The following is a 10531-nucleotide window of genomic DNA, read 5'->3' as shown; positions in this document are numbered from 1 at the left end:
AGCAATTATAAGAATTTATTTGAACGGTTCGTGTTCCCCCGAGATGATTTCGCTTTTCACATCGTGAGCCGATTTCTTAAAAATTCAATAACTATCGAAACTAAATAAAATAAATCAATAAAAGGAGTTATTATTATTCATCGCTAAATATTTTCTTTTTTGAATTTCTGACGGGAAAAGTTATGTATATGCACAAACGGTTGCGTAACAATATGATCATATTGAAATTATGTTTTGTTGTTAAAATGTTTTATATTTTTTAAAAAGTCGCAAGTGGGGATTGTAACAGACTGCATGAATAAAAGAAAGAAAAAGAATTTTCTTTTACTGTATAAAAAACAAAAGACTGAGTAAGTAATACATAGTTACTATAACATAGTTACATACATAGTTACTATAAATACATAGTTACTATAAATTACACATTTATGTGTGTGTATGATATTTAATTATAATATAAAAATCAAACCAAAAACATCACGCTTAAAATATGATAATTTTGTTGTGTTCACCTTGCGGATGATTTCCAAATTTGTTTACTTGCTGAAAAGAAACGAAACACAAAATACACACCGTCTGTTATAAACAACATTGACTGATATGCATGAAATGACATTAAACTGTCAAACGCACCTGATATATTCTTCGCGTCAAGTGGTGTACGAAAAACACCAAAATCTCCAAACGGAGATCGTGGCAAAAATTTCGAAGAATTTCGGAATGCACGCACCCATGTACAGATATCCTGTTTGGGCGTTGCGTTCTTTCGGGATCCGATAAGGGAAGCATGCGACGAGTTTATTAAAAACTGTGCGAATGTTGTCTGGACAAGTTTCAAGGTGAGAACGTCGAAACGTCGCAGCCTATCGCCTTCGATAATCGATATTTGTAAATGTTCGGGCCTTGATCGAATCAGCCCGGATCCTTTCCTCGCTTCTCGCAGTCGATAACGGTTGCGTCACGTTGCGCAATCATTGTTTACGCTTCCCGTTAGCAATAATATCATCGTAGTTGTTTAAATATAGAAATCCGCTTGTGGCGCGGAGCGAACTCCGCCTATGCCTTCATTTCCGCCATCGATTTCTATAAACGTCCTCGGATCGTTTCATTCGGCTTTCGATTTACTTGAAAGTTACCGAACTTTCGTGATAGAAAGATCGAATCTGTCTCTTGTGTTGATGAAGTTTAAAATTAGGTTCGAAGCGTTCCACCTCTGTGGCAAAGCCATGCCAGAGGCAGCAAACCTAACTTACCGTTAGTGGATCGAATCGACTTCGAAGTTAAACCCAGAGCTAAACGAAGTTAAACCAAAGTTAGGTCAAGTTTAATCCCTTGTTCTGCCAATATCAGATTCGGATCATCCTCTCAGCGCGATAGCTATGAAGTTTCTATGTGGCTCGGTCGGTCGCGAGATTAGATCTTAATTGCCCGGTTAGCTCTTTCGATATTCTCGAAATTCGGAATTCTAAATCGTCGCCAGGTTACGGCGACGTAAATATCGTAGCGCAACGTCTCGTCGAAATCAGCCGCGAGATCCACAGCCATGGTCGGGTCAAGTTTGCCTCGGATTCCCTCGATCCAATTTAAATCGTCTCCGAGGTCTGAAGACGAGCCGCGCGGCGGCTCGCTCAGTCCCGAAGATGATAGAGTTAGATCAAGTTCGGCTCCTCGCGGTACAACTACAATTACGCTCTAACTAGCCGCAGTTAGGCCCGAACTTGAGCCTTGATAGCTCATTTTGTTGGATCCACGGTTAACTCCTAATAGCTAGGTTTTGTTTCGCAGGCTGATCTGCCTCTTCGCGTCCTCAATTATTCGCTGGTTGCCGTGCCGCGCCGCGCCGTTTCAGTCCGATATCGGGACTAATCGCGGTGTCCAATCAATCCCGGACAAGCTCGGCGCAGATGTCTCGGACATAATTGGTCGTAAAAGAAGAGAGGTCGCCTAGAAATAAATTCCAATCGATGCAGGTTTGCCACGCTGTGGCGGACGCGCGGTTTTTATTAAGGCATGGGGCGTGTTAGCCGCCCCGTTTGACCAGAGAGCGGTTTTCGCGCCTGTAACTGGTTAATTATATCAGCCGCTCGTCCTTCTCATTGATCACCGCCTGGACGGGAATAGAAGCCGATAGCCGTCTTGTCCCGGCTTTTTTGAAAATCCTCCTCGAGGTTCGTCCCTTCGTTCGACAAGGTCGATTTGTATTTTGTAATCTGCTTATTCCGGGGATCTCAGCCAACAATCGATTTGTCCTCTGCTTACGTACCGCTAAAATGCTCTCTGATTACTAGCACAGAGTATTCTTCAGTCGCTTCTCGATCCCTTAACCCTTTGCACACGAGGAAGACAATTTAACTCGAAATTCAAAATAGTTTTCCTGACTTACAATATTTTCACGTTGTAGAACTTGGTGCATTTTATGCCGATTAAATTCTCTAGTATTATAAATTGCGATGGTTACGTTGCAACAATTGCAATGCTTTACATTTACAAACAAATCTGATATAATAGTTTTCAGTGGAGCCTCAGAGTTACCGCTCGAGTGCATTTAGAGTGTTAGTTTTCCCTTCATTCGAAAAGTCTCTACTGTTTCTCTTATTCAAATTGCTCCTTATTTCTGCCGAATCGGGACGATGAACTCGCTTTGGCCGCCATTAACACGTTAAGTGCCGAACATCGATACGAAAAATGTCCACGATATCAATGTTATTCAATCGGTGAAACCGAAAATGCAGAATTAAAAGTTACCATTCTAACTGTTATCGGTTCAGCTCTTTTGTATCCTAAATATCCCAGTAACAACCAGTTCGTCAATTATATGTATTGCGATAACGATGAATTTCAAGAGCTAATTAAAAATAAGTGTCACTCATACGAGCCCGACGCAGCACCGGACGTGTTAGATCGTTCTTATCGCCGTCGATGCCTCGGTATCGGCGCGCTAAACACGGGATTACAGTGTACGAATCTCGTCGGCGAAGATTATGTTCGCACGGTTATATGGATATTAGAAACTGGCCGCGGACCGCAAGTTCCGAAACCGTGGTCGTTCCGCTCGGTCACGTGCAGGCCGCGCCGATTGAAACGACGCGACGGCGGCTCGTTATCACGCTCTTTTCCCGGCCGAAACGTGACGGCCGTGGTTATGCGAGCAACGCCGCTGTTTACGCAACCCGCGGCCCGTAATATGCGAGCGTTTTTGTGCGCAAGAGCCATCGATAATCCTTGGGTCACGTGTCGGAAAGACGTCGAGTGACTCACGCCCAGTCGTTCGAACCGAGCAAATAGTGATTTTTTTCTCGGTTCTCCTGCACACGCATTTCTTCGTCGCTGTCTCTTGGCGGAAAGGCATCCGCGCGGTGTCGGAGTCGATGAAATATTGATTGTTTCTCGATATTCAATTAGACGTTCGTAGCGTCTCGATGTTATTATACCGGTCATAGGCGCGGCGTTCAGCTATCTTCGGTTTTTGAGATTCGTCGTTGCCTCCGACACAGTTCTTCGTGGTTCGAAGTTCGGTTTGTTATTGGTAGGCTGCGGATTTTATGCGTCTGTCACAAAATTGACCACGTGAAATTTTCAACAGTGAAGGGATAAAGAGGATTCAATTGTAATTTTCGAACTATTAAAATCATTAACGAAAGAAAGAAAGTTCTATGCAGCTCTCTATGTATCTTACTAATCATGCAGATTTCTATTTTGCGCAGAGATTCGCAGTCCCGGAACAGATTTTGCAAAAATAGTGATCTCGTTATACAAAGTCGAATTGAAATCAAAATCATTGTGCTGCCGGGAAATTTTATAGGAGCCAATAAATAAAAGATTTTCTGTCTTACTTCATGTATTTTACGTGATTACCGTACATTATGAAGAAAGATAGTAATTAAAAAGAGACGTCACTTTGACATAAGTATATTGCGTCGCCGTATCGGCGACATGCGAGTGCAAAGAGTTAAGTTACGGCAGTGGTAGTGTTAAACAGCTTCATTTAGAAACAATAAGGCAGTGGAGCTAGTTACGGTGGGGGTAGCCAATCACTGTGCCTCTTGTTTATTTTCAAGCATAATTAACCTTATATTTATCGTACGAGGCGCATCAAATTCTTTCATCTAAATTCAACGAATTATTTACTCCTTAAAATCAAACATGCAAAAGACGAAAGTTCGTAAAATACCACAAAAATGATGTCAATTTTTTGGCTCCTCTATCTTACCTTTTCCCTTTCCTAATCGAACTGGTTTCTTCCGTAAGGACAACAATCTTAGGACACCTTTTCAGGACAACAATCTTACGTGTAACATTTGAAACATCTCGCCAGCAGAAAGCCGCTATTCTCCGCGTTCTTTTGTTGTTCCATACCGACCGGATCCTACCGATTGTCTTCCCCAATTCCAGCACCTCATCCTCTAAAAATCCAGTCCACCGTTTCCACGCCACTACATACATGTACATTCATCGTAACGTCACGGCCGACGATCATACAGGCGTCGGTATATTCCAAACGATCGCCCAAATCGATAGATGCGTGTCAGAGGGCAAACGGCAGACAGCAAACAATCAGGGAGCAAGCTTAATCCATTGTAAGGACGTGTCGATGGTCAGAGGGGACGGAAATGTCAGCGGAGTGTCGGACGCGCGAGCAGCGTATCTGCGACATCCTACGGGGATTGAGGATCGAAATTCCCACTGGAAACGTCGAGGAAACGGCGAGCAACAACGGTCTCTCTTGTTTCCTCCTTGTTAGACTTAGCTGGTGAACCGCGCCGCGCCGGCACGTGACTCTTCGTGCTATCGTTCGCCTACTTCGGGTTACGTAAGACGCGTCTCCCGTCTGCCGCCTGCCACCCCGCGCTCGAATCGCGAAGCGTTTTCTCCCGCTGTATCTCCGCCGCGGCCAAGAATCTAGCCTCCGAGCGCGCGATCTAAGGTCGAGCCCGCAACAAAGTCTAATAATGAGCGACCACGTTACCAGCGAGCTATCGGCTTTCCACGGTCGATGGTTTATCGCGGGTATTTATATAATACAAGAGCCGCTGACTCGCCGCCAGCCAATCGAAGTGGATAGACCGAGATCGAAGGTAAATTTAAAGAGGATAGCTCCGGTGTCGGCCGGGAACCGTTCCGTTGTGCTTTCGCACGGAGTTTGGCAGCTTCGCAGATGCAAGCCGATCAGATGCGAGCATCGGTGGAATGGTCCGCCGTGATCGCTATTGAAAGCAAGGTCGGTTAGCTTTTGGTCTTTCGGTCGACGAACTCGGGCAGAATAGATCCGCCCAGACGCGGATCGACGATAGGCTTTTGCAGCCCTCTTAGCTTTCTTCGTAAAAGATACACTCGAATTTTTCTGCAATCGATCACGGCGTCTGGCCAAATCAACTCAATTAATAATTGTGTAAATTGCTTGTTTCCAAACGATTATATATTCGTTGCGGATTATGATAAATTTTATAATGTTATTTTTTGCGTCCGCTCGTGGTTGCCAGATTACACTGCATCGGTCCTTGTTTAAACAGATCGCGCTTGAATTCGACAAAAATGAACGCTGCCTCGATTCGGTGCAATTAGCCAGGTGTACTTCGATTATCCTACATCTCTCCTCGAGCGCAATCTTCTAGGTCTGATCACGGCTGTCCCAATCCCCTGCGACTGCAATTACAAATATTCGATTAAGTCCTCTCTGTATCTCGTGCAGAATCTTTCATCTCCGGATCCAAACACAGTCGGCGCAGTCATCCAATTACACTTTCAAATCCCTTCTCGAGACACCGGTGTCTGATCAGCTACATCTCAATCCACTGCAGCCGTTGTTAACAACAAATCAACGGTCTAAACCAATGGTCGGTAAACTCATCCAGTCAACAGAGCCAAATACCAATGGTACAACGATTGGAATTTCTTTTGAGAGCCTAATTTGTTAAACTTAAACTATGTGAGTAGGTATATTCTTGTTAACTTAATTAGGGTTCTTCTAAGCTGGCCTTTGCTAAAAACGTTCTTAATTCAATCGAGATAGGAAGAGGTCTAAACTCGTCTCGAAACGGACGTTCGAGCGACTCGACGCTTAACAGAGCAAAACTCTTCGACGTTTCATCCAGTTCGATTAATTCCAACCGCCGGCTGACAACGACAGTCACGATCTACTGCAACAGTTCAAGAGTTTCGCTGGATCGGCGCGGCGCGGCCACCGCGACCATTTCTTCACGCAAAACGTCTGCCCCGGTTGTCCCATTCTACTTATACATTCGGCTCGAAGAGCTCTCGGCTGCGCTGCGGTTTAATAGCTGTCTGATCTCATCGTCACGTTCTACTTCTTCGACACCTTCGCGTAAAAACGTCCTCTGCAAACAACCGATTAACCATCGTAAATGTTCTCGAGGATTCAGTTTCTCCTTTTCGGGTTTCTAGCACCACACTTACTTTTGCCCGACTTCGGGATTACATTCTACCAACTGGCTGGACATTCTAACTCTCCCTCGATCCAGCAGTTTCATGAATTCCGTACAATCGAAGTCATTTATTTAGCGGAATTGACCCTTTGCACTCGAGCGATGACTCTGAGGCACCATTAAAATTTGTTATATCACGTTCTAAGATAATTTTTATATTAACAAAATTTAGATTTAAATAATTGTTAAGGGCGTAACTGTTGCGCGAGTCACAAGAGTCAATTTCATATGCATAAAATGCACTTTGTCGTATAAAATAAAAATACTATAAGCCAGAAAAATTATTCGAGATTTATAGTTGAAATAGCTTCGAGTGCAAAGGGTTAAAATTGTCGGAGTTTCACGATGTGAACGACACTTTGTGATTTAATATTTTCGGTACGTTCGTAGTTTCGTTTCACTTTTCGTTCACGGATCCGATTGGATATATGTATTTTGCTATCCGATTACCAGAGCCGAGATCGAGTTTACGAATAATTGATTAAAGACGTTTCTGTACATTTAAAATGTATATTTTACATATTATAAATATATCGTTGTTTATCAACGATTCCATTTAATTTGCAACAAAAATAAAAGATGCACGATGCTGGGAGCTCGTTCAGTTTTCTTGCCTCTTGCAGAAGTTACGATCACGTTGGCACAAAAATTAATTATTAGATCCGAGCAAGTGATCGTCATCGTTGACAAATATTTTACATCGGATTCTGCGAAGATTCGTAGAATCTACGAAGAGTAATTATTGGAAGCAACAGTGACTCTGCACTTTCGTTTCCATCGCCGAAATTGCTTCGAGATCATGGGTTCCCTTTATTTTGGAAGATAGCGGATATAGAAATTTATCGATTGGCACAGAATTCCATGGAGCTCGAGCTACTTTCCCTGCTGAACGGTTGCAAAGGTTCTCCAAGCTTGAAGGGGACGTAACCATGAAGCCCTCGGTCAAGATTAAAGCGCCGCGCCGCGCCGATCGGAGTTCCCGAACAAGACAACGCACGTATCGGGTTGCGTATCGTTGCGCGCGGTTGCTGCGAGGTTGCGCTCACGATAATTGCGTCTGATGACTGATTACAGGTAGACCAGCACGTGAGCTCGGCAAAACGTGAGGGTTACACAACGACTAGCACGAGGATTACGCGGCGCGAGCCATCGACAGGTGCTGCTGCGATCGATCGAGTCGAGTCGATCCGACACGGTTTCTTTGTCGACTCTTTGCGGACCCTCCTTCCCTTCGATTTCTACACATTTTGCAAATACGGTAATTTCTTCCCTAATACGCGCTTAGATTGCGCACAAAAATGGACAACTTGGGAAGAGGAGATACCATTATGCGAGCCTTGAGTCTCGTTTTTATAGTTGTCGACAATCGGTAACTATAATCGTATCTCCTCTTTCCAAAGTGTCCAGTTTTGTGCGCGATCTGAGCACGAATTAGAGAGAAATTGCTGTATCATGCTGCCAATACCACCTTAAAACGAGTTTACATATACTGTACCTAAAACGCCGTTTCGCTGATTCTGCATTGATATTAACGTTAGCTTCTTGGTTTTTTTATTGTAAAAATGGCTTTTTGCTCGTACATATAAATAAAAGAATGAAGAGATAAATAAATAAATTTGTGTCTTGCATAAGCATCCGCGGTGAAATAATGAAACGGCGGATCGCGAGTAAACTACAGATCTCTGTGCAATACAGACAGTTTTGGCGATTGCACGAACGTCTAGCGAAGCGAAATTTTTCAGTCTTGCGATATATACCCGCGGAACAAATGTTTCCGAACGAAAATGTCTCTGCGCGACCGAAGAACGTCCTCTTTAATAATTTCTCTAACGATTCGTTTCGAGGCCTCGATAACAAATCATCCGAGTAATCGAATTAATCGTACAGCACCTTGACAAAGTCGATATTTAAAAACTTTTCAAAAGAATCCGCCGGCTGCACGTGCCCGCGTCTCCGTGGCTCACGTGTCGCCGCATATTATCACCCGTTTCCCTTAATATTTATCAGTCCACGCAATACCAAGCAATGCTTATGCATCAGCCGGTTGCAACACAGTTAATACCCCACGATTAAACCGATAATTACGCTGAACCGTGACTAACAGCCTCGGCGAATGACTAATAGACACATCATCCTATTTAAAGACTGGTTCTAAGGAATTTTTCGATTCGATTTGCTCGCGCGTGGACAAAGCGCGCCGCGTCACGCCGCGTCGAAAAAAATCTTTATCATCCTCCTTTTTCGCCGATGTCTCCGCGTAGGATCTCAGTTCGTCGCCGGCGCCGCGATGGCAGCTGATTTTTCGAGATTGCCGCGTCCCATCGGCGACAAAGAACGATCCGAATCGCCAACGAGCCTCACCGAGGATCAAAGCGAGAATAAAAGATGTCGGACAAAAAGGAGCGATCAGGGTGGCCGGCCAAGGACCGCGGTGCGCAACCAGCCGTCCTTCGCCGTGATCCAATCCCCATGGTCGACCATTTTTTCCGTCTGGACCGAACTTGATCATAATTTACGCCGAGCTTCTCTCTCTCTCTCTTTTCTCTCTTTCTCTCTCTTTCTCCCTCCCTTCTCTCCGTTCGCGTCTCTTTCCTCCTTTCCTCGATAATTCGCATCCCCCGGATCCTGCGGGTGTTTACGATCGCCCTGTCTGCGCGATTAATTTATGAACACTCCGCCGAGGATTTGTATCCTTAATCCAACCTGGTGCCGCACGTTTTTACTTCGTACCCGCTGCCTCATCGGCTAATCGCCGCTTTCTCTTCCGATTCGCGCGATTCTCCCTTCTCGATACTTTCATTTGAATTTTTGGTTAACGTTCCGGGCATACGATACTTTCTAGATTAACGCTGAATCTCCCGAGCGCTAAAAACGAGTCGTTTTACAAGACGAGCAAAGCTGAAGTGACTGAAACGTTTCGACGTTTTCGTTGCAGCGGGCGTACTTACGGTGTCGACAATTTCGAAATAAAAATGGTGGAAACTGTCGAAACGCCCGGCAATGTACGATTTAGTGTTAAAACTGTGTTTGGGACGGGGATTAGTGAGCTGGACTTATCGTTCTATATAAGAGAGATCGTGAATTCGGTGTATGCGAATAGGGAAGATTATGTCGAACGATTTTGCAGTTCTCCATTATGTCTGAGCAATTATTGCTTTCTATTTATAATAAGCTGTCACGTTTCGTCGACTGTCTTTTGTACCTGCTTCAGCCGTGGAAAAGGTTTAACTCTTTGCACTCTCGAGTGGTGACTCGAGGCACCGGTAAAATTGTTGTATCACGTTCTAAGATAATTTCTATGTTAACAAAGTTCAAATTTGAAAAATTGTTTAAAGTGTAACTGTTGCACGAGTCGTCGCAAGACGCAATTTCATGTGCATCAAATGCACTTTGTCGTGTGAAATGGAAATACTATAAGACAGAAAAATTGGTTTAGATTTACAATTAAAATGGCTTCGAGTACAAAGGGTTAAAGAGAAGGACCAGTAGGAAAGCGCAAAAATCGAGGCGGCAGAATAAATAGCTAAAAAATGAGCTTCTCGAGCCAAGTGCCTCTGCAATCGCCTCCGAACTTCAGCCTTGAGATATCTTCAATCCTCGATCTTCGAGTCGGAGCCTCCGTACGCGTAAGAAAAACGACTACGAGCGAGAAACGTGAACGATTGCATAAAGGTTTCCCATTGAAGTTTTGTGTATCCGTGGTAACGATGTTCGAAGAAGGATCGCTTATGGTTCCGGGCGGACGGCAGAAAGGGTGCAGCCGTTTTCCTATCCCGTGGATTCGCGGAGAGGCGTATCGACGCGCCTCGGGCAAAAAACGTGATCGTTATACAACGCGCGGCTCGCATTATACGGGACGGTTACGCGGCCCGGCCGCTTCTCACGGCTCCGCGTATAAATAGGTCTGGAAATTAATTTGCTCGTCGGAGACCTCCGCCGTGTTGCCTCTATCATCCGCGTTCCTCTCCTTCGACGGCCAATAAATACGTCTTGTCACGGAGATGTTGCCGACCTACGGCAACGATCGTCTATTCCGCACGTGACTGCTTCTTCCGGCCGCGGAGTCATCCTTCTTCAAGGCCGGAGTC

The 10531-nt window shown here is 44.6% G+C and overlaps 2 long non-coding RNA genes across 3 annotated transcripts; one reads left to right on the top strand and one right to left on the bottom strand.

Annotated features, from left to right (window-relative positions):
• Positions 1 to 299: 299 nt before the first annotated feature.
• LOC143258882 (uncharacterized) lies at positions 300 to 3311 on the bottom strand. Its single transcript, XR_013032820.1, has 2 exons — positions 634 to 3311; positions 300 to 543 (listed from the first exon to the last, which is right to left on the bottom strand). It is a non-coding gene; the product is annotated as an uncharacterized LOC143258882 (long non-coding RNA).
• Positions 3312 to 3654: 343 nt separating this feature from the next.
• On the top strand, positions 3655 to 7078 carry LOC143258881 (uncharacterized). Of its 2 annotated transcripts, XR_013032819.1 has the most exons (3): positions 3655 to 5075; positions 5690 to 5926; positions 6011 to 7078. It is a non-coding gene; the product is annotated as an uncharacterized LOC143258881 (long non-coding RNA). The 2 variants fall into 2 exon arrangements; XR_013032818.1 differs by having other exon boundaries at positions 5690 to 7078.
• The last annotated feature ends 3453 nt before the right edge of the window (positions 7079 to 10531 follow it).

The sequence above is a fragment of the Megalopta genalis genome, chromosome 2, assembly GCF_051020955.1.
Source record: "Megalopta genalis isolate 19385.01 chromosome 2, iyMegGena1_principal, whole genome shotgun sequence".
Taxonomy (NCBI): domain Eukaryota; kingdom Metazoa; phylum Arthropoda; class Insecta; order Hymenoptera; family Halictidae; genus Megalopta; species Megalopta genalis.
The sequence above is the reverse complement of the archived record's forward strand: the minus strand, read 5'-3'. Positions and strand labels throughout refer to the sequence as shown.